Source organism: Xenopus laevis, chromosome 5S (genome assembly GCF_017654675.1).
Source record: "Xenopus laevis strain J_2021 chromosome 5S, Xenopus_laevis_v10.1, whole genome shotgun sequence".
In the NCBI taxonomy this organism is placed as follows: Eukaryota; Metazoa; Chordata; class Amphibia; order Anura; family Pipidae; genus Xenopus; species Xenopus laevis.
Genome location: NC_054380.1, coordinates 9,767,922 through 9,791,971, shown reverse-complemented (window position 1 = coordinate 9,791,971; position 24,050 = coordinate 9,767,922). Strand labels below are relative to the sequence as shown.

Genomic DNA, 24,050 nt, shown 5'->3' with positions numbered 1-24,050 from the left:
TCAACCCGCCATCTAGCTGTGTGACCTTGTTCACATTCTGTCTAAATATCCATAATATTACCGTCTCCAGAAAAAACACCGGAGTGACTTTTTTCAAGCAGCCATAATATATTTTACGTAATCCGTATCCACCGCTGTAGTAGTGTATACGTTGACCTTGTAGGCATTATTTGCACAGTGTTTTCTTCAACCCGCCATCTAGCTGTGTGACCTTGTTCACATTCTGTCTAAATATCCATAATATTACCGTCTCCAGAAAAAACACCGGAGTGACTTTTTTCAAGCAGCCATAATATATTTTACGTAATCCGTATCCACCGCTGTAGTAGTGTATACGTTGACCTTGTAGGCATTATTTGCACAGTGTTTTCTTCAACCCGCCATCTAGCTGTGTGACCTTGTTCACATTCTGTCTAAATATCCATAATATTACCGTCTCCAGAAAAAACACCGGAGTGACTTTTTTCAAGCAGCCATAATATATTTTACGTAATCCGTATCCACCGCTGTAGTAGTGTATACGTTGACCTTGTAGGCATTATTTGCACACTGTTTTCTTCAACCCGCCATCTAGCTGTGTGACCTTGTTCACATTCTGTCTAAATATCCATAATATTACCGTCTCCAGAAAAAACACCGGAGTGACTTTTTTCAAGCAGCCATAATATATTTTACGTAATCCGTATCCACCGCTGTAGTAGTGTATACGTTGACCTTGTAGGCATTATTTGCACACTGTTTTCTTCAACCCGCCATCTAGCTGTGTGACCTTGTTCACATTCTGTCTAAATATCCATAATATTACCGTCTCCAGAAAAAACACCGGAGTGACTTTTTTCAAGCAGCCATAATATATTTTACGTAATCCGTATCCACCGCTGTAGTAGTGTATACGTTGACCTTGTAGGCATTATTTGCACAGTGTTTTCTTCAACCCGCCATCTAGCTGTGTGACCTTGTTCACATTCTGTCTAAATATCCATAATATTACCGTCTCCAGAAAAAACACCGGAGTGACTTTTTTCAAGCAGCCATAATATATTTTACGTAATCCGTATCCACCGCTGTAGTAGTGTATACGTTGACCTTGTAGGCATTATTTGCACAGTGTTTTCTTCAACCCGCCATCTAGCTGTGTGACCTTGTTCACATTCTGTCTAAATATCCATAATATTACCGTCTCCAGAAAAAACACCGGAGTGACTTTTTTCAAGCAGCCATAATATATTTTACGTAATCCGTATCCACCGCTGTAGTAGTGTATACGTTGACCTTGTAGGCATTATTTGCACACTGTTTTCTTCAACCCGCCATCTAGCTGTGTGTATTATCGTTTCCAGAAAAACCAACTGAGTTTTTGTTGTTGTTGTTGTTTTTTAAAAAATAATGCCAGGCAAAGGCAGGCCGCCACGCAGAGGCCGTGCTAGGGGCCGTGCTGCTATGCAATCCTGTGGCCCTAGCAAATTGCCCAGTTTTAAAAAGCCAATGACCCTGAACTCCCAAAATGCTGAAGAGGTAGTTGACTGGCTTACACAGCACACCCCATCCTCTACCGTTTCTAACTTTACCACAACATCCTCCTCATCCTCCACTGCTATGGCCACCCCACGTAACACTTCCTCCACCACCGGTGCCCTTCTTCACTGGGGTCAGAGGAGTTATTTTCCCATGAGTTTCTTGAACTGAGTAATGCGCAACCATTATTGCCAGAAGAAGATGAAGGAGATGAGGACCTTACACCAGATTTAATTCTGGCAGAGAACACGACAGAGATGGACATAATGAGTGATGAGGAGGAGGTCCCCGCTGCTGCTTCCTTCTGTGATGTGTCAGAAGAAATTGATGCATCTGAGGAGAATGATGATGAGGAGATTGATGTTTTGTGGGTGCCTAGTAGAAGAGAGCAAGAGGAGGGTAGTTCAGATGGAGAGACGGAGAGTCAGAGAGGCAGTAGGAGAATAAGACTTAGAAGAAGCAGGGAGGACAGCCCGCAGGGATCAGTAGGGCAACAACATGTATCGGCACCTGTGTTCAGCCGGCCAACGCACCCGCCATTGCCGCCAATGCCGCCAACTTCTACTGTTACCGCCAGATCGCACACTTCCAAAAAGTCAGCAGTGTGGGATTTTTTTAATGTGTGTGCCTCTGACAAAAGCATTGTAATTTGCAATGAGTGCAGTCAGAAACTGAGCCTTGGTAAGCCCAACAGCCACATAGGTACAACTTCTATGCGAAGGCACATGAGCGGCAAGCACAAAGCACTTTGGGAGCAACACCTCAAAGGCAACAGGCAAACTAAAAGCCACACTCCTTCTGGTCCAGCATCTTACTGCTCTACCTCTGCTCTCCTTGACCCGTCTGAACCACCCTCCACTCCGCCTTCCACCTTGACCACCTGTTCCCATTCCCAGTCATCTGCCACCAGCCAAGTTTCTGTGAAGGCCATGTTTGAGCGTAAGAAGCCAATGTCTGACTGTCACCCCCTTGCCCGGCGTCTGACAGCTGGCTTGTCTGCACTCTTAGCCCGCCAGCTTTTACCATACCAGCTGGTGGACTCTGAGGCCTTCCGCAAATTTGTAGCAATTGGGACACCGCAGTGGAAGGTACCCAGCCGCAATTTTTTTTCTAAAAAGGGAATACCACACCTGTACCAACATGTGCAGAGCCAAGTTACCGCATCTCTGTCACTTAGTGTTGGGCCAAAGGTCCATATGACTACTGACGCATGGTCCTCCAAGCATGGTCAGGGCAGGTATGTCACCTACACTGCCCACTGGGTGAACTTGGTAATGGCTGGGAAGCAGGGAATGGGTAGCTCAACAACAACAGTGGAGTTGGTGTCACCGCCACGGATTGCACGCGGTTCTGCCACCACCTCTACTCCTCCATCGCTCTCTACCTCGTCTTCTTCTTCTTCTTACTCTGCTGCTGGGTCCTCCTTCTCCTCCTCCACACCTGTGCACCCCCAGCTCCCCCTAGGCTATTCGACGTGCCAGGTACGCCGTTGTCACGCTGTCTTGGGGATGACGTGCCTGGAAAGCAAAAACCATACCGGATCTGTACTCCTGTCATCTCTGCAGTCACAGGCCGATCGGTGGCTGACCCCACACCAACTGCAGATCGGAAAAGTGGTGTGTGACAATGGAAGCAATCTGTTGGCAGCGTTGAGACTAGGCAATTTAACACATGTGCCCTGCATGGCACATGTGTTAAATTTAATAGTCCAAACGTTTTGTCTCCAAGTACCCAGGATTCCAGGACGTTCTCACCCAGTCCAGAAAGGTGTCGGCCCATTTCAGACGTTCCTACCAGCCATGGCACGCGCTTGCTGACATTCAGCAGCGCTACAACATGCCAGTCAGGCGTTTGATTTCTGACAGCCAGACTCGCTGGAATTCAACGCTCCTTATGTTGGAACGTCTGCTGCAACAACAAAGGGCCGTCAACGAGTACCTTTTTGAACTGGGTGGTAGGACTGGATCTGCACAGCTGGGGATTTTTTTCCCCCGTACTGGTGCTTATGCGCGATGCCTGCAGGCTCATGCGACCCTTTTGAAAGAGGTGACAAATATTCAGTCCCGCACCGAAGGCACCATCAGCGACCTAATACCCTTCGCTTTATTCCTGGAGCGTGCCGTGCGACGAGTGACAGATGAGGCTGTAGACCAGCGTGACGAGGAGCTGGAAGCGCACGATTTCTGGTCGGAATCACCAGAACGAACCCAGGCACCTGCCTGCAACGCAGGGAGAGGTGCCAGAAGTGGAGTCAGAGGAGGAAGGTGGCTTTGTGGAGGAGGAGGAGGAGGACCAACAGGAGCAGGCTTCCAGGGGGCTAGTGGTGACCTTTTGGGGACCCCTGGTCTTGTACGTGGCTGGGGGGAGGAGACCGTGGATGATGCAGTCCTTGATAATGAGGAAGCGGAGATGGATAGCTCTGCATCCAACCTTGTGAGAATGGGGTCTTTCATGCTGTCATGCCTGTTGAAGGACCCCCGTATCAAGAGGCTTAAGGAGAAGGACCTGTACTGGGTCGCAACGCTACTAGACCCTCGTACAAGCATAAAGTGTCAGAAATGTTACCAACATACCACAAGTCCGAAAAGATGCGGCATTTACAAACCAGCCTGCAAAACATGTTGTTACAATGCTTTTAAGGGTGATGTCACTTCAGGAAACTCATCAACATTCCAGGGGCAGAGGTGCCAGTAATCCTGCCACGAGCACACCTGCAAGGACAAAGCCCTTTGGCCAGTCTGTAACGTCAGACATGCAAATGTTTTCTGTCCAAGGCAGCGCCACAACCCTTCTGGATCCACCCTCAAAGAACGCCTCGACCGGCAGGTAGCGGACTACCTGGCATTAACTGCAGATATCGACACTCTGAGGAGCGATGAACCCCTGGACTACTGGGTGCGCAGGCTTGATCTGTGGCCAGAGCTGTCACAATTTGCCATGAACCTCTTGTCTTGCCCAGCCTCAAGTGTGTCTCATCAGAAAGGACCTTCAGTGCAGCAGGAGGGATTGTACTGAGAAGAGAACTCGCCTAGGTCACAAAAGTGTCGATTACCTGACCTTTATTAAAATGAATGAGGGGTGGATCTCGGAGGGTTACTGCACGCCGGAAGACTTGTTCTGACTTCTATGCAGCTGTCCTTCTCTTCAAGCCTCATGGACTCCACACACAGCTGTCCTTTAGCGTCCTCCTCCTCCTCCGCCACCGTTACAAACTAGGGTGCAAACCCTACTGGTTTAATTTTTTCTGGCCTCTGTGCTTCAGTGGCTGCAACCAAAAAAACTGGGCAAACAATGTCTACAAGGTCAACGGTATGGCAAAAAATGACTATTTTCAGCATTTATATGGCATATTTTTTTCTGGCAACTGTGCTTCAGTGGCTGCGTCCAAAAAAATGCATATTTTTCTGCATTTATATGGCATAATTTTTCTGGCCTCTGTGCTTCAGTGGCTGCAACCAAAAAAATGCATATTTTCAGCATTTATATGGCATAATTTTTCTGGCCTCTGTGCTTCAGTGGCTGCCAACCAAAAAAATTTATATTTTTCAGCATTTATATGGCATAATTTTTCTGGCCTCTGTGCTTCAGTGCTGCAACCAAAAAAATGCATATTTTTCAGCATTTATATGGCATAATTTTTCTGGCCTCTGTGCTTCAGTGGCTGCAACCAAAAAAATGCATATTTTCAGCATTTATATGGCATAATTTTTCTGGCAACTGTGCTTCAGTGGCTGCGACCAAAAAAATGACTATTTTCAGCATTTATATGGCATTTTTTTCTGGCCTCTGTGCTTCAGTGGCTGCGGCCCAAAAAAACTGGGCAAACAATGCCTACAAGGTCAACGACGTGACCTTGTAGGCATTGTTTGCCCAGTTTTTTTTGGCCGCAGCCACTGAAGCACAGAGGCCAGAAAAAATATGCCATATAAATGCTGAAAATAGTCATTTTTTGCCATACGTTGACTCAACGTATATGGCAAAAAATGACTATTTTCAGCATTTATATGGCATATTTTTTCTGGCAACTGTGCTTCAGTGGCTGCAACCAAAAAAACTGGGCAAACATAATGTCTACAAGGTCAACGTACGTATGGCGAAAATGACTATTTTCAGCATTTATATGCATATTTTTTCTGGCAACTGTGCTTCAGTGGCTGCAACCAAAAAAACTGGGCAAAACAATGTCTACAAGGTCAACGTATGCGAAAAAATGACTATTTTCAGCATTTATATGGCATATTTTTTCTGGCAACTGTGCTTCAGTGGCTGCGTCCAAAAAAACTGGGCAAACAATGCCTACAAGGTCAACGTATGGCAGTTGTTTAAAGAGAACAGTAGATTACTAGCCAGCAAAGCTACCTAAGCTAAAATGTCCCTCAAATCCCTGCAGACTTCTGTCCCTCCAATACAGAGCAGTATCAAGCAGATTACTAGCCAGCAAACTTACTATCATCTGTCCCTGAAATCACTAACAGCTCTCCCCCTACACTATCTCTTCCAAGCACACACAGGCAGATTTTTCAGATACATTTTTGCCCTTGATCCCCCTCTGGCATGCCACTGTCCAGGTCGTTGCACCCTTTAAACAACTTTAAAATCATTTTTCTGGCCAGAAATTTTTTTTTTTAGATGTTAAAGTTCGCCTTCCCATTGAAGTCTATGGGGTTCGCGAACCGTTCGCGAACCGCTCGCGTTTTTGCGCAAGTTCGCGAATATGTTCGCGAACTTTTTTTCCGACGTTCGCTACATCCCTATTAGGCAGTACCATCCTAAAAGGGAATAACCTGACTTCTGGTAAGTCAGTAGTTGGGTCTTTCTGTACTTTCTATACAGGTATGGGACCTATTATCCAGAATGCTCAGAACCTGAGGCTTTCTGGATAATGGATCTTTCTGTAATTTGGATCTTCATACCTTAAATCTACTAGAAAATCATATAAACATTAAATAAACCCAATAGTCTGGTTTTGCCTCCAATAAGGATTAATTATGTCTTAGTTGGGATCAAGTACAAGCTACTGTTTTAGTAATACAGAGAAAAAATAAATAGTTTTTTAAAAAATGTCGATTATTTGGATATAATGTAGTGTACAGGAGACAGTCTTTCTGTAATTCGGAACTTTCTTTTCCACGAAGATCTGATTTCTCATTTAATAAATATAAAAAATCCTTGAAATTAAGGTTATCCTTGTCCTCCTTCAGGAATTGCTGCATCTGAACCCCACTTATTTGAACTAAAAAAAGCTGCTCATTTTCATGGAAGCTAAGGCCAATAATTGCCGCGCGCCAGGGGGAAACGCGTCAGGAGGAAACGCGTCAGGATTCCAGGCTGTAACCACTCAACTCCTACATGAGCAACTTTGTGATTCTGGGACGTACAGAAATAAACTTCTTGGCACTTCTTGCAAGCGAATGTTCATGTCATGTGAAGGGTTTAATTAATGATCAGAACTATATATATAAAATATACAATTAATATAGCGGGCCGGATTCACAGCCAAATACAAACTGTTTCTGCTGTAGGCTAGAATATAAAGGGTAAGTAAGCCTTAAAGGATCAGTATCATCAATTTTTTTTATTAAAAAATGTGTTGGTATAGAACGAAAAAAAAAAACACAAAGATGTATTAAACTTTAAAATCTCTCAATTTTTATTAAGAAATGACTTACCAAAACTCTGCTTGCGCTCCTCTTCAGAAAAGGCGACACGGTGACGATCCATCGTGCGGCGCCCGATTTCTCCTCCCTGACTATCTCCTATAAGGAAAGCAGGGAGGAGAAATCGAGCGCCGCACGATGAATCGCCTTTTCTGAAGAGGAGAGGAAGCGGAGTCTCTGTAAGTTATTTCTTAATAAAGACTTAGTGATTTAAAAGTTTAATATGTCTTTGTGGGTTTTTTTTCGTTCTACACTAACACATTTTTTAATAAAAAAAATTGATGCTACTGGTCCTTTAAAATGAACTTCCAGTCCAGCTGGATAAATGTGTCCTTACACATGAGGTATACAGACGAACTTGAATCGCATGTTACAGTAATTTGATTTACTATACCAGCTTCGGGCAGCGAGTCAGTACATTCACCCACAATCACCTCTTTGTTTGTGTTATAAACTCTGCTTCCAGTTGATAATGAATATAATGTTATGGAAGGATATACACAATGGCTTGATTTGCTCAGCCCATACATCCATCCAGCCTACTCGGAACTGTTTGCTTCAAAGGGTCTGGCCTAATTTATGATGTTCTTGAATAAACACACTTGGGTGCTGTGAGCTTTGTAACTAACTCTGGATCTGACACAATATCTGGGTAAGAATTTATTTATGATAAAGTATGTGCTATTTTCCCTGTAACACTATCAATTAATTAACAACACCCCCACCTAAACAGCTCAACTGAAAGGCCAAATATATCCTATATTTCCCAGCAATATCCATTTGTGTTTAGTACAGGGGAATACCTATGCTACCATAGTTTTATGGGATCTCTCTGTACAGACTATGAGCAAACTTAGGGGCTGTTCCTGCTGAATTGTGCTTAGTACAGGGAATACCTATGCTGCCATAGTTTTATGGGATCTCTCTGTACAGACTATGGTAATCAGCTTTGAAGAAGGAACTGCAATGTTCTGAAAGCTTGCTGTGATTATCATCTTGGTTAGCCAATAAAGGTATCACCTTTACACCACTTTTGTTATTTTTCAGATCAAAAGCTCTTCCCTATAACTTTCTCAATGGGCTAACACGGTGCAAACAACTTTACCTGGTACAGACTATGAGCAAACTTAGGGGCTGTTCCTACTGAATTGTGCTTAGTACAGGGAATACCTATGCTGCCATAGTTTTATTGTATCTCTCTGTACAGACTATGAGCAAACTTAGGGGCTGTTCCTGCTGAATTGTGCTTAGTACAGGGGAATACCTATGCTGCCATAGTTTATGGGATCTCTCTGTACAGACTATGAGCAAACTTAGGGGCTGTTCCTGCTGAATTGTGCATAGAACAGGGAATTCCTATGCTGCCATAGAGAGAAGGTTCATGGGGCATGTGAAGCCTCTGGGTTGTCCCGCTTTCACTCCTTTCCAAGCCTGGTGGCCTTGAGTGACATAATAAGCAATGTTTTTCTCAGGCATTCGTTCACAAAAGCTTAAACTGGAGGTGTGAAATTCTGAGCCTCCAATGGAAAATCCATAATGGAGGTGTAGGAGTAACAGATGTATTAGTTGTTCTTTAATCTGGTTCCTTTTGCTTTAAATGGAAGGTCTGGTTTGAGCTGGTCAAGGATGCACTTGTTCATTTCCTTTGCCACCCAAGGTATTGTTCCATTCCAAGCAATGCCAAAGTTCATCAAAGGTGTCACCACTTCTTCTGCTTCCTTGTCCACAGAGAGTAACAGGAAATATGAGATCCTGTTATATTCTTATCTTTGTTCTTGGACATCAGAGAAACGTTTTCAGGTCTTCCAGTCTGTGGCACGGATCATATGTTGCTAATGATTGATCCAAGGAAGATGTGGGTTTCATCAAGACAGGTGGTTCCAGTGGGTTCATGCTTTCCTAGATTGTGACCTGTCTCTAAATATGACAGCTCCTGTCTGCATACTCCTTCCATAGACTCCTTCAGGTCGGATTTATATCAGTCAATCAATCAGTCAATCTGCTCCAAGTTACTGTTGTTTATCTAGAGATAACAATGGATAAGGGACTGTCTTCAGCCACATCTGGAGCACTTGCAGCAAAGGTGTTAGTAGAAAGCAGCTGTTTTATCTGCATGTCTATTAAGTTATGGGCTGGAATCAAGCCATCCCACTGCCTCCGCCATGTTATATAGATGATGTGCTATGCTTTGGATCATGAGCTGTTCCAGGCCTTCTCCATACTATTTTCTTGCCACCATTCTGGTAGAGGTTGATCTTGGTTTCATCTGTCCAAATAATGTTTTTCCAGAACTGTGTTAGATGTTTTTTTTTAGCAAAGTCCAATCTAGCCTTTCTATTCTTGATGCTTATGAGTGGCTTGCACCTTGCAGTGCTCCCTCTGTATTTACTTTCATGCAGTCTTCTCTTTATGGTAGACTTGGATATGGATACTCTACCTCCTGGAGACTGTTGTTCACTTGTTTGGCTGTTGTGAAGGGGTTTCTCTGCACCATTGAAATGATTCTACGATCATCCACCACTGTTGTCTTCCATGGACGTCCAGGTCTTTGTACGTTGAGTTCACCAGTGATTTCTTTCTTTCCCAGGATGTACCAAACTGTAGATTTTGCCACTACTAATATTGTAGCAATTCCTCGGATGAGTTTTTTTTCTTTTTGCTGGCTTGTTTCACCTGCATGGAGAGCTCCTTTGACCACATGTTGTCTGTTCACAGCAAAATCTTCCACTTACAAGCACCCCCTCAAATCAACTCCAGGGCTTTTATCTACTACTTCATTGATAAGGAAATAAAGGAATTGCCCACACCTGCCCATGAAATAGCCTTTGAGTCAATGGTCCAATTACTTTTGAGCCCCTGAAATGAAGTGATTGTGTTAAAAAAAAAAAATTCACATTTTTATGCAAATTTTTTTTTGTTCAACCCGCTGAATTAAAGCTGAAAGTCTGCAGTTCAACTGCATCTGAGTTGTTTCATTTAAAATTCATTGTGGTCATGTACAGAACCAAAATTAGAAAACAAGTTGTCTCTGTCCAAAGATTTATGGACCTAACTGTAAGACAGGATAAATGCAGCTAAAGGAACTTATACTGAATATGTTTCATGTAGTATCTGCAGTAATATATAGGGTTTGGCAATGTGTTTTCTTATCTAAGCCCTAATCAAAGCGCCAATAAAACAATAAGCGAGATGGAGGGTGTTGCCTTCAGCCAATCCCAATTAACTCTGTTATGCAAATAAAGCCATGGATATACAAAGAGAGAGAGATAACAGGGACATCAGGTTAAAATAATAGAAACCAGAGCAAAACAAACCCCTCCCAGATCTGGATTGAAAACAAATTGCAGGTTTAGCAATATAGAGCTATAGACAGTGTTTGTCTCGCGTATTCGCCAGCAGCTATTTTCCCGTTACTCAATAATAAGGATGAGTAATGAAACACATAACTATTACACCTGTCTTCCATACTCATTTGCATAGACAGATACAAACTGGGGTTGTCTGAGGATAAGCTTCATAAAAGAGCAGGGTGCAACAAGTGGGAAACAAGGTACGACCCATAAGCTTGATGGGTCGTCTAACATGTAGGGACTATTAAATGATGGCAATTTTACTATAATAAATAATTGTTTTTAGGAGTGTGCTTTCCATTTAGATTTTTTTGGTATATGTATGTCCCTGGAGACTCTTAATGGGCGACCTCCCCAGGATAAGCTCCCCTCAAATTCATAATTGGGTATGTGCCCTCTACTCTTGTGTATTTATTCCCAATGACTGCATCTTAAAGGGAGTGCACAAAAAGAGCTATTCCACATAAATCTGAAAATGTGGTGCCTTTCTGTACAGCACCAGCCTGGAGGAGACAAGGCAATGCTGGGCAAGTTACCCACCAGCGTGGCCCAAAACACCGATGGGACCCAAGCCTACAAGTGTCTTGTTGTTAAAGGAACAGTAACACCAAAAAAGGAAAGTATTTTAAAGGAATGACAATATAATGTACTGGTGCCCTGCACCGGTGAAACTTGTGTGTTTGCTTCAGAAACACTACTATAGTTTATATAAACAAGCTGCTGTGTAGCCATGGGGGCAGCCATTCAAGCACAGGATACACAGTAGAGAACAGATAAGTACTACTATAGTTTATATAAACAAGCTGCTGTGTAGCCATGGGGGCAGCCATTCAAGCACAGGATACACAGTAGATAACAGATAAGTACTACTATAGTTTATATAAACAAGCTGTTGTGTAGCAATGGGGGCAGCCATTCAAGCACAGGATACACAGTAGATAACAGATAAGTACTACTATAGTTTATATAAACAAGCTGCTGTGTAGCCATGGGGGCAGCCATTCAAGCACAGGATACACAGTAGATAACAGATACGTACTACTATAGTTTATATAAACAAGCTGTTGTGTAGCCATGGGGGCAACCATTCAAGCACAGGATACACAGTAGATAACAGATAAGTACTACTATAGTTTATATAAACAAACTGCTGTGTAGCCATGGGGACAGCCATCCAAGCACAGGATACACAGTAGATAACAGATAAGTTCTGAAGAATATACTACAGAGCTCATCTGTTATCTGCTGTGTATCATGTGCCTTTTCCTCTTTTTCAGCTTTGAATGGCTGCCCCCACAATCTTGTAACTATGTTTTAAATCTCTGCAAGACCAAGACTGTGCACATGCTCAGTGTGTTCTGGGCATCTATTGGGAGGTTAAGCTTAGGGATCATCATACATTATCAAAACAGCACAAGTCAAATAATATCTGCCATAGAAGCGGATACAGCAAGACTGATTAATAATCAGAATATACAGACTGCACTGGGTCTGCGGATACAAATCTCTACACGGTCGCCGGCTGCTCTACAGGGAAACAAACAAAGCTGCTCGAGTTCTGGGAAGTAAGCTGTCATTTGAAAGTATGATTGTTTCCCCGCAGAGCAGTTAGGGACCATCTGAAGTTCCTCAGCTGTCAGAGCAAGTAAAACGAAGGGGGAACTTCACTGCATACAGGTTTCTTATAAATTAAATACTTTTTTTTAATTAAAGTATGTTGGAGATAGATTTCTTTTTCATTAAAGAAAGTAAAAATGGGATTCATTTTTTTTGCCTTTACATGCCCTTTAATGTATTGCATGTGAGAAATGTTCCCTCTAATTCTTTCTTGGCTATATGCGGAAAAAAAAAAATCTTTTGTGGGCACATTTTTAAACACAGTTTTTAAAAATGTGCACATGTCAGAAATAATGCAATAATTAGAATTTTCACACAAACAGGTGCGCACAGCTTAAAGGAACCATTGCATGTGAGTTTGGGTCTTTATATAGAAAACTGGATTAGAAGAAATGCATCGCCCTTATGCTTGTGAATAAATACATTTCTGCCTAGCAAAGAATTTGTACCTTACTTATTCAGCTCCATAAAACTGCTCAACATCTGGGCCCTCAGTTCTGTGCTGCACCTCAGTAGCCACACAACATGCAATTTGTACCAGCAGAGTTGATTTCCAATGAATCCTAATAATTAAAGTCAGCGTTCTTTGTAGACCCTTCCAAGTCTGCCTAACAGAAGGGTCTGCTTTTTTTTAAAGGGCCAGTAACACCAAGAATTAAAAATTATTATTTTTTTTTCATTTTTATCACATGCAAGTCTGGGTATGGGTAGTGGAAAAGAGACAGAGGGGCAAATTCACTAAGATTCGTAGTTGCGCCAGCGTCCCCTTGCCGCGCTTCGCCAGGCGTATTTTTGCCAGCTCTACGCAAATTCACTAAAATCCAAAGTTGCGCTCAGGGGAAGGGTAAGGTTGCGAAGTTGCGCTAGCGTTAATTCACCAAGCAAAGCGAAGTTACGCTAGCGATGCTTCATTTGCATACGGCGCCAAATTGAAGTTACAATGGAGGAATATGTAGCAGCACTACACAAGCCTGGGAAACCTTCAAAACAGCAAATAAAATTGTTATTTTGTCCTACACATGTGTCCACTGTATAGTTAAGGTGCCATGAGTTAGGAAATGTAGGGGGGAAGGAGGGGAGCCCCAAAAATTTTTTCGATCTTTTTCAGCCTATCACCCATAAAAAAGAAAAAACGCCAGCGTTTTTTAACTTTTTTTGAAGCAATCGCTATCTACTCTATTGCACTTCGCCTGGTCTGAGGTTGCGAAGGAAGTCTGGCGTAAACGGTAGCGTTCAGAAAAATGCGCGCATCAGTGAATTTGCGTAGTTAGGTCCATTGCGCAAATTCGCCAGGCGTAAGGGTGCAAAGTAACCCTAGCGAATTTACGCCAGCGTCCGTTAGTGAATCGGCGAATTAACAAAAATGCGCTACGCTAGCGAATAAACGCTAGCGTTAGGCGCTTCGTCCTTTAGTGAATTTGCCCCAAAATGTCTATGTGCCTCCACTCGTCCAGCCCTCACAAATAGAGCTCTGTTGAGTTGCAGGAATCACTGAATTCATCTGGGAAACCTGTGGTCACAAGTTTCGGTAACCTGCAACCACAGGCAATTATGTTAGTTTGATCTAGAATGTTACACTATAGATTTTTTCCATTTTTCTTTGTCCCCCTCCCCCCAATTTCTTCTGAGGTTGTACAGCGACTCTTATTGGCTTTGATCACGGTGGAAAAATTGCAGCAAAGAAACTCACTGTAAACCAAAGCTCTTCCTTTATGTGCAAGCAATTCAGTTCTAAGCTACAAAAATCAGTGAATAACTCTTCAGCCATTAAGAAGGCATGGGCAGCAAGAAGAAGCTGATGTCACAATGGAGCATGGGGCTGGAGCAGCATCCCTCCAGTACAGGAGTCACAACACGAGCAGAAGTCTATACGTAGTTATGGTTGGAATTCACACAAACAGGAAGTAACCTGAAATTACCCGGCTATAGGAATTGTGGCTCCAGAGCAATAATACATCCCATAGAGCACATTTTCTGTTTACAGTATCGGGTCGCAGCGAGTACAAAAAACATTGAGCAACTACTGATTGACGGGGTGTTTCCAGGTCACTGTTGGGAATGGTTAAAGGGACAGTAACACTGAAACCTAGGGGGCTGACATAGTAGCGCCCACCCACGCAAACAGAGTTTCTTTTTTTTTTCTGGGGAGTTTTTCTTTTTGTCTGATAACAATGGATTTATTGAGTGGTGAAATACCAATAGCCAATAAAAAAATATTCATGGCATCCAATGGTATCTTTGAACCAAAAGTAAAGGCAGTTCAGGTATTAAAATGTGTCAAAAGTACCTGAAAGTTGAAACTGTTTTCATTGGGCAGAGATATACTGTATATTCTGATGTTGTAATAGTTCTGTCAGAACTCAGCAGATATTCTAGATCCGTGCTGCCCAACAGGTGCCCCACGACCCCCTCTTGTGTGGCCCCCTACATGAAAATCTGCTGTGACTGCTCACCTTGTGTAAACTATAAAGGTATCACTACTGAGATGGGCGCTGCCAGTGCTTACACCTTAAATTCAGACAGTAAGATCCCAGGACTGTTCAGCCTCAGACCCAGACTGTAAATTCCCACATGATTCACCTGTTGACACCTCATTGCAACAGCTGGAGGAGCACCAGCATTGTGTCACTGTATGTTGTACAGGTTTCCCCGTCTCCTGCTCTATTCTGCCTTCCATATGCTCCCTGTGTGTGCCCTATCTTGTCTGTCTGTGTCATACTCTTTTTTTAGCAATTGTAAATCGTTGTTAGGGGCAAGGTGTTTAAGTATGGGGGGGTGTTATGTTATCCACGGGGTAGGAGGGGACATATGGATTTAAGAGAATGTCTTAATATAACTTAACTTGTTTAACATATGAGTGATGGTTGATATCTGTCCATCAAAAATGAAACCACTATAAGCACCTTGACACAATTAGGAAATGTCTGTTGTGCTACCCCCATATACACTAGTCACTATGAAGCACTGGGAGTCAGGTTACTGTCTGATTTTCTATATGGCATGTGCTCAGCAGCCCAAATCCCTCAGTGAGTCAGACAAGGAGCTTGAACTACAGTAGCCTCCATTTATGGTTACTTGACAAAAAATGCCCTCCTAAGGATATTGTGATGGCAAAGCAGAAGCCTCTGTATTGTGCCCATACCCCTTCCACTATATTTGTACTTCTCTACTACTAATTATTATTATTATTAACATTTATTTATATAGCGCCAGCATATTTCGCAGCGCTGTAAAGTAAATGTATCTTGTTGTTAAATTACCCAGTAAGGGTGCCAGCCTGCAGTTGTGTAAGCAATGGACCAGGCTCAGTGTTATGTGAGACTAGAATGAATATCTATGCCATAAAGCAAGGCAGGACTGCTGTTGCTTTCCAGGCAGGAAGTAGAGATGATCACGTGAGTAGCTGGAAATGGTGTTCCTGACATGATCTTTAAAAGCGCCACTCGTGTCCCAGATGCCCCTAGTTTACATATGACACAGTTTTCAGGTGCAAGTGGATAGTGAGTGTATGAGCTGACGCACAGCGGCTGTGACTACAACCAACGTGTGATGAGAAATGAGTGTGAAAGTGGCAGCAGCCCCCTGGCTTACTCACCCTCTCTCACATGGGAGCTGTCACAAGCTTTAGTAAACAATTACACTGCTTTTATCTGCGTCTCAGTATGGCACACGCCAGTGCAGCCCTAAATATAGATCCTGCTTCACTGGTGAATCACTCAGCATGGCAGACGTGCGGCTTGAAAACACATTGGAGTCTGTGTTTACACAAGAATGAAAGGAACCGTCACACAATTGTCAGGCAAATGATTTCATGTCACAAACTGTAGGGAAAATAAAATAAACAAAGAAGTAGAAAAATGGCGCAAATTTGTCACCACCACTGAGGGACTCCAGGTTTCAGGCAGTTATAGGCCAAGCTGATGCCTGAATCTGTGCAGGGCTGGAGGATGCTGGGAGTTTGTGTGCAGGGCTGGAGGATGCTGGGAAGTTGAGTGCAAGGTGATGCTGGGAAGTTGAGTTCAGGGCTGGAGGATGCTGGGAGTTCTTGTTCAGGGCTGGAAGATGTTGGGTGTTTGTGTGCAGGGCTGGGGGTGCTGGGAGTTTTTGTGCAGGGCTAAAAGATGCTGGGAAGTTGACTTCAGGGCTGGAGGATGCTGGGGGTTGAGTGCAAGGTGATGCTGGGAAGTTGAGTGCTGGGCTCGGGGTGCTGGGAGTTTTTGTGCAGGGCTGGAGGATGCTGGGAAGTTGAGTTCAGGGCTGGAGGATGCTGGGGGTTGAGTGCAAGGTGATGCTGGGAAGTTGAGTGCTGGGCTCGGGGTGCTGGGAGTTTTTGTGCAGGGCTGCAGGATGCTGGGAAGTTGAATTCAGGGCTGGAGGATGCTGGGAGTTTTTGTGCAGGGTTGGAGGATGCTGGGATGTTGAGTTCAGGGATGGAGGATGCTGGGGGTTGAGTGCAAGGTGATGCTGGGAAGTTGAGTGCTGGGCTGGGGTGCTGGGAGTTTTTGTGTAGGGCTGGAGGATGCTGGAAAGTTGAGTTCAGGGCTGGAGGATGCTGGGAGTTGTTGTGAAGGGTTGGAGGATGCTGGGAAGTTGAGTTCAGGGATGGAGGATGCTGGGGGTTGAGTGCAAGGTGATGCTGGGAAGTTGAGTGCAGGGCTGGAGGATGCTGGGAGTTTGTGCGGTACTGGAGGATGCTGGGAGTTTGTGTGGTACTGGAGTATGCTGGGAGGCTGTGTGAAGGGGGGCAGACACACAGAAATGGTAAATGTTGGGAAGTTGTGGTTGTGCGCAGGACACCGGAGTGCTGTTGGGGTTTCATGTAATGAGTGAGATGCTGATATTAAGAACAGGGAATCCTCACTATCTGGGCAGCACGAGGCACTGGCTGAGTAGAGAGTGGAATCATTCGGTCTCCCCATGGGAAGGGAATGCAGCGAGGGACCCCTAAACTGACATGTACATGGCTCTACTTTGGCTCTACACGCACACTAATTCCCTCCTTGGCATCAAACTTTGCACCTTATTTACAGTATATAAATGCTGATCAGGTAGAATGGGAGCAAACACCAGGCACCTTTGGAACTGCTCTTATAAACACCTTGTTTCCATAGCAATCACAACAATCCCTAAACAATCTTCCAATCCCGAGAGCTCTACACAAATATTTGGCCCTTTTGGGTGTGGGAATGGAAAGATCGAGCTCATTTATCAGGTTAAGACTCAAGTATAGAGAATAAGGAACAAAGATGGCTGGGTTGTGCTGGTTGGACAGTGACCTTACTATGGCTTATGCCACAGGCCTGGGATTGTGCTCGCCGTGCAACATATGTTACATATCTCATGGTGCGCCGCTTTGCTTTTGGTTCAGGAGGTGGAGCCGAAGTTGAATGAAGAAGCCGCCACAAAGTTTTAGTTTTATGGAGGGGTCGTGACCACCAATGCTTTTTTTTTTTAATTTAAAGAGGGGGGCCTGGCCGCCAATGTTGCACATTTATATGTAGGCTGCTTTGATTTTTTTTTTGTTACCAGGCCTGCTTTTTACACCCAGTCCAGCCCTGCTTACAGCCACGAGTCAAGCTATGAAAAACTCCCCGCATCTCACAACCTTTGCTTTTCCAGAACACATTCCGGACAGTTGCCCTTTCACTGCTGTATAGTTGATGCTGAATCGCTACACGTTCTGGGCTCTCTGGATACTTTGCAAGGCACAATGTCGGTATTTTATTGTCAAATGGTGTTGGGTGTACCAGGGAGTGCGCTAGAGTCAGTCACTGGGTGGAGCACCTTTGTACATCTATTAAAGCGTGTCCGTACCTACAAAAAAACGCTTTGCCTGGTAGTTCATGAGTGCATCTCTGGGCATTGCTGGCACTGATGCATTTTATGCATGAGGTCTGCCAGTGTGAACTATGACAGATACAGATATGCAGGTCTGTCTTTAGATTGGCACAAGACATGCAACTAATATATTAATATTTAACTGCAGGATATGAAGACAAAAAATCCCACTGAACTAGTTAAAGGAGAAGGAAAGGCTGTTTGCACTTGGGGGTGCCAAATGTTAGGCACCCCAAGTGATTGTATTTACTTACCTGAAACCCCAGCAGTGTCGGACTGGCCCACCGGGATACCAGGAAAACTCCCGGTGGGCCCAGGTGTCTGTGGGCCCTCCTGCTTCTAAACATTTGGCTGATTTCATGGCCATTCCCTATTTCTATGACAATAAAGAGGCTAAATAGATGGATGAATAGGTTATAGTATGTAAAGAAAAGAGAATAGGAAAATAGAGGTTCAGTAAGGAGAGGAAGAAAATAATACCCAAAAACATGGTCTCAAGGTTTTTGGGTGGGCCCCTGGTCTAAGGGTTTTTGGTGGGCCCCTGGTGTCCCAGTCCGACACTGAACCCCAGGCCAGTGCTTCTATCAGCAGAAAACTGCACCGGCCTAGGGTTATAGCAGTGAGCACCACGGAGTGATCCTCTTCCGGCTTAATTTTTTCTTCAATTTTCCCAGGGCAAACGCATGAGCAGTTGAACGAAATAGCCGACTTTTTAGATAAAGTTTGGCTTTATCGTTGTACTGCGCATGCACAGCCGCGTGAAGAAAGAGGAAGACGGAAGATGACCGATCCGTGGAGCTCACTGGTATAAGCCCAGGCCAGTGCAATTTTCTGCTGATAGGAGCACCAGCCCGGGGTTTCAGGTAAGTTTCAGGTAAGTCAATACAAACATTTGGCACCCCCAAGTGCACAAAGACTTTCCTTCTCCTTTAAACAAGTGAATGGAATGAAATGGGTTAACTACAAGATAACGGCATCTCTGTGTGGCAAATGAGGAGTAAAGTGGTACTTACTGTGCACCAGGAAGCAGAAGTCTTTCCAACTCAGCAACAGAGTCAGCTTGGTGAATCCTTCAGCATCATATTCTACGACCCCCTGCAAGAGAGGAACATGGCGCTGTAAATATAATTGCACTGGCAGGGCCAGTAAGTGACTTGTAAAGCTTTCTCAGAGGAAATCAGAAATCTTCATTCTCAGCCACATCCACAGCAGGTGGCTGCCAGAGCACTATGGGTCATATCACCCTAATTTGGAGGAATAAGGTAGGTTGGCATTTTGTGACCACTTACATTGCAAGGGCAGGGACTCACCAGGGGATGAAGCAGAGGCCACATATGGTGCAGAAGGGAACCTTTTGTATATTGTAAGATTTTTATGAATGGTGATGGGTATCAGAGAGAGTTGGGGGTATATTTCTGACTCCCTAAAGAGGAGATGGCACCCAGCTAATGTATATATGCAGGGAGCTACAAGGCTTAGGGTGGTGCTGAATATTGCACTTTCATTCCACTGATGGATGCACTTTCTGTGTGTTTAGGATAAATCCAGATATTTCAACACCATCCTGAATCCAGCAGGACACACCCATAGCATGTGATTCCAAACTGGGTCATGTCCTGGACCAGTATCCTGGCTAGCAGCCACACGGCAAGCTGTTTTTTTCCCCAGCTCAGCTGTACAGACAATTAGAATTCCACCCTAGAATTGCCTTTAATCAGCCGCTGCTTTCTGGCACTTAATAAATGGGCTCAGTTGTAACCGGTCTCATGTTTGGAGGAAAAGCTGCAGCGAGTACATCAGGCCCGCCAGCTGGCTTGGGCCCAATCCCTCCATCTCAGCGACTCCCTGTCAACAACCCCAGGCGGCATGCTCTGAGTATATTTGGGTTTGGGACAAGAGATCATGTTGTGGTTTAATTGCAGGTTATTGACAGGAAAAAAAACACAGGAATTGTCCCAAACTCGCTTCCTTCATGGGAACCATGGTACTTTTTTTTACTAATTGGGTTGCAATCATTTTATGCATAATGAAAGAAAACTTAGTTCTAAGCCACATTCCAATATATTGTACAATGTAGCAGTTGGCAGGTGTAAAGCTTTGAGGAAATTGGAGGCTCTGGCTTCAAGAGCCAGGACCAGCAGTGCAGTTATTTAATTGCAATAACAAATAAATGCTGTTATTGAAATGGAAAATGTTTAATGGGTGCTCGTAAAAAAAGGGCAAAGAAATGCAGAGGTTGGCGTTCGTTTGTTATATAATATAATAAATATTGAGAAAAGCAGCGATATATTCGCGTCTCCTGTGGTGCCCTTGGATCACATACTGCACCTAGAATTATACAGCAGTCACACTAATGGCTTTGTGCTGGGCAGGCAAGTTGCATGGATACGACACACTTTTTGTGCTTGTTTGGGTTTGATACGTTATCTGGATACAGTGTATATTTAGGGGCAGATTTATTAAGGGTCGAATAGTAAACTCGAATCACAATTCGAATTTTTCGATTTCGAGTCAAAATGTGAAATTTATCACACCCCAAACATGGAAATATTTCTAATTCAAATATTTGCCACCTAAAACCTGGCGTGTTCATTTACAAATAGGGATGCACCGAATCCACTATTTTGGATTCAGCCGAACCCCCTAATCCTTCGCAAAAGATTCGGCCGAATCCCGAACCGAATCCTAATTTGCAAATGCAAATTAGGGGTGGGAATGGGAAAATGTTTTTACTTCCTTGTTTTATAATATAAAGTCACGAGATTTCCCTCCCCGTCCCTAATTTGCATATGCAAATTAAAGGCCGAATACTGGCCGAATCCCGAATGGTGGATTCGGTGCATCCCTATTTACAAGTCAATGGCAGAGGTCCGTTGAACCATTTGAATTAATTAATTGCCTTCCTGACATTCAAGTTTTTTTCGGTGGGAAAACTCGATTCGAATTCCATTAGAATGTTCTGGTTGGGACAATTTGATAGAATATTAGACGTTCAAATTGTTTCTTAAAGGAATACTGTCATGGGAAAAAAACATTTTTTCAAAATGAATCAGTTAATAGTGCTGCTCCAGCAGAATTCTGCACTGAAATCCATTTCTCAAAAGAGCAAACAGATTTTTTTATATTCAGTTTTGAAATCTGACATGGGGCTAGACATATTGTCAATTTCCCAGCTGCCCCATGTCATGTGACTTGTGCTCTGATAAACTTCAATCACTCTTTACTGCTGTACTGCAAGTTGGAGTGATTTCACCCCTCTTCCTTTTTCCCCCCCAGCAGCCAAACAAAAAAACAATGGGAAGGTAACCAGATAGCAGCTCCCTAACACAAGATAACAGCTGCCTGGTGGATCTAAGAACAACACTCAATAGTAAAAACCCACGTCTCACTGAGACACATTCAGTTACATTGAGGAGGAAAAACTGCAGTCTGCCAAAAAGCATTTCTCTCCTAAAGTGCAGGCACAAGTCACATGACCAGGGGCAGCTGGGAAATTGACAAAATGTCTAGCCCCATGTCAGATTTCAAAATTGAATATAAAAAAATCTGTTTGCTCTTTTGAGAAATGGATTTCAGTGCAGAATTCTGCTGGAGTAGCACTATTAACTGATGTGTTTTGAAAAAAACATGTTTTCCGATGACAGTATCCCTTTAAATAACCTCCCATTCGAGTTGTGAGTATATTCGAATTTATTGGAGTAAAGAAAAATTCATATAAATTAGACTTTTGATAAATTTGCACATTAGTGTTCATTTGAGGCAGGTAACGACACCAAAGTCTTGGAATTGGCTGCTGCACATTTACTGCCTTGGGCAGAGAACACTTTGTACAAAAGCAATAAGATGCCCAGCACCTTTTAGGGCAGGATCGTATAATTGGGATAGTTTTGCTGCTTTTTTTTCCTGGCAAAATCCCATTTTTAAATTGTGTTAATATAAACAAGGAACAATTTAGCCCCCAACGCTGCACAAATCCGCTCGTTCCAGAGGGTTGCAGTTGCGCTTACCTAAGCACCAATTACAGCACCTGTATCAGGAACGGAATTCAATCGTTTTAGGGGTTGGCTGCCAACTGAGAAGGAAAGATGACACAATGGGGGTCATTTATCAACACTGGGCAAATTTGCCCATGGACAGTAACCCATGGCAACCAATCAAATTGCTGCATTCATTGTTTTACTTGCAGCTGGCTTTAAAAGGTAATCACTGATTGGTTGCTATAGGTAACTGCCCATGGGCAAATTTGCCCAGTGTTGATAAATAAGCCCCAATGTGTTGCTTTTGGATCCCTGTTCTGAACTGATGTACTGGATATAAGCTGCATGGCTCCTTCTATCCATTTCGTATCATGTTGGCCTATTTAAAGATTCCATAGAAAATACATTTGACTTTTTACAATGGTCCCCAACATTTTTTTACCCGTGAGCGACATTCAAATGTAAAAAACGTTGGAGAGCAACACAAGCATGAAAAATGTTCCTTGTGTGCCAAATATGGGCTGTTATTGGCTTATTGGTTACCTCTATGTGGACTGGCAGCCTACAGGAGCCTCTGTTTGGCAATACACATGGTATGTATGCAACTAAAACTTGCCTTCAAGCCAGGAACTCAAATAAAAGAACCTTCTTTAAGGCCACCAAGGGGTCGGAGAGCAACATGTTGCTCATGAGCCACTGGTTGGGGATCACTGTTATAAAGAATGTCTATGGGTGGGGGTTGCTTATTGTGTTGGTGGCGCATAGTAAATGCTCAGCAGGAATAGATGATGTGGTGGGTATAGGCTGGTTAAACTTACCTTGTTGGCAGACCTGAGGGACATAATCAATAAGGCAACTCCCACTTGGAAACACAGAGATGTGAAGCGCTGAAGAGCACCGAGGGCACTGAGGAAACAAACGGCAATGTGCTGAGTGTTCTAATCATACAACAAATTCTGATTTGTAGAGAAAAAGAACCCCTTGTTAATCAATTTTTATACCCGAATATGATCAACTTCTACTATATGTCCAATAAATTCCACTACCAGTACTGTAATAATTGAATCAACTAATTAAAACGTGATTGAGATCAGTATTTCATAAATTAAATGAATACGAATTAATTACAAATGAATTCATTTAACCCGAACAACCAATTTATCATCAATAATTAAACCCAATTGATTCCCAAAGTGGTGCTGGTTTCTAAGACCTTTTAGATTGACAATTAAATGGTGAAATGAATTAAACCTCCATGAATTAATATGTGATTAATAAAAAGAAGTATTATAAATTCATCACTTTATAGAACGAAATTCACCAGTTAGCTAAAGTATAAATAAATTATTAATTAGGATTCCAATCCTCAATATGTGACTTAGTGCTGATAAATTATTAAATATTAGATTACCAATCTTTAGGATTAATTAACCATTAGGCTTAAATTCATCAGTAGAGACGTAGGAAAATGAATTTCATAGAAGGTGGAGTTGTCCCATTAGAACTGTCTTATTGTTGGCCACCTTTGGAACACCACAAAGATGGAGAAGTCAGAGTATCTGGGACTGTGGTCTCAGTATTTACCTTCCCTAGCTGAAGCTTGCCTAAAAAAACACAAATCCCACGAAACTTGGAAGGAAAAGAGATAAGATAAATTAAGATAAATTGAAATTAGGGATGCACCGAATCCAGGAATCGGTCAGGATTCGGCCTTTTTTATCAGGATTCAGCCGAATACTTTTGCACAGTTGAACTGAATCCGAATTTGCATATGCAAATTGGGGGCAGGGAGGGAAATCGCATGATTTATTGGCACAAAACAAGGAAGTAAAAAATGTTTTCCCCCTTCCCGTCCCTGATTTGCATATGCAAATTAGGATTCGAATCGGTATTCGGCCGAATCTTTCACGAATGATTCAGGGGTTTAGCCAAATCCAAAATAGTGGATTTGGTGCCGAATCCAAAATAGAGGATTCGGTGCGTCCGTAGTTGAAATTGAGTGTAACCAAAACCACCCGCAATTAAATCTTAAAACTTCAAATGACCTAAAAACCTTTAGTTAAAATTAGTTTGACCATGTTAAAATCAATCATACA

At 43.2% G+C, this 24,050-nt stretch overlaps 1 long non-coding RNA gene across 2 annotated transcripts in view; it reads right to left on the bottom strand.

The window, feature by feature from the left end:
• LOC108717668 overlaps window positions 1-24,050 on the bottom strand; it is a 99,369-nt gene that overhangs the window by 11,280 nt on the left and 64,039 nt on the right. For both annotated transcript variants that reach the window (XR_005961517.1, XR_005961516.1), the window contains exons 3-4: window positions 22,773-22,860; window positions 18,991-19,072 (exon numbers count right to left, since the gene is read on the bottom strand). This is a non-coding gene — a long non-coding RNA (uncharacterized LOC108717668). The remainder of the gene's footprint in view (window positions 1-18,990; window positions 19,073-22,772; window positions 22,861-24,050) is intronic.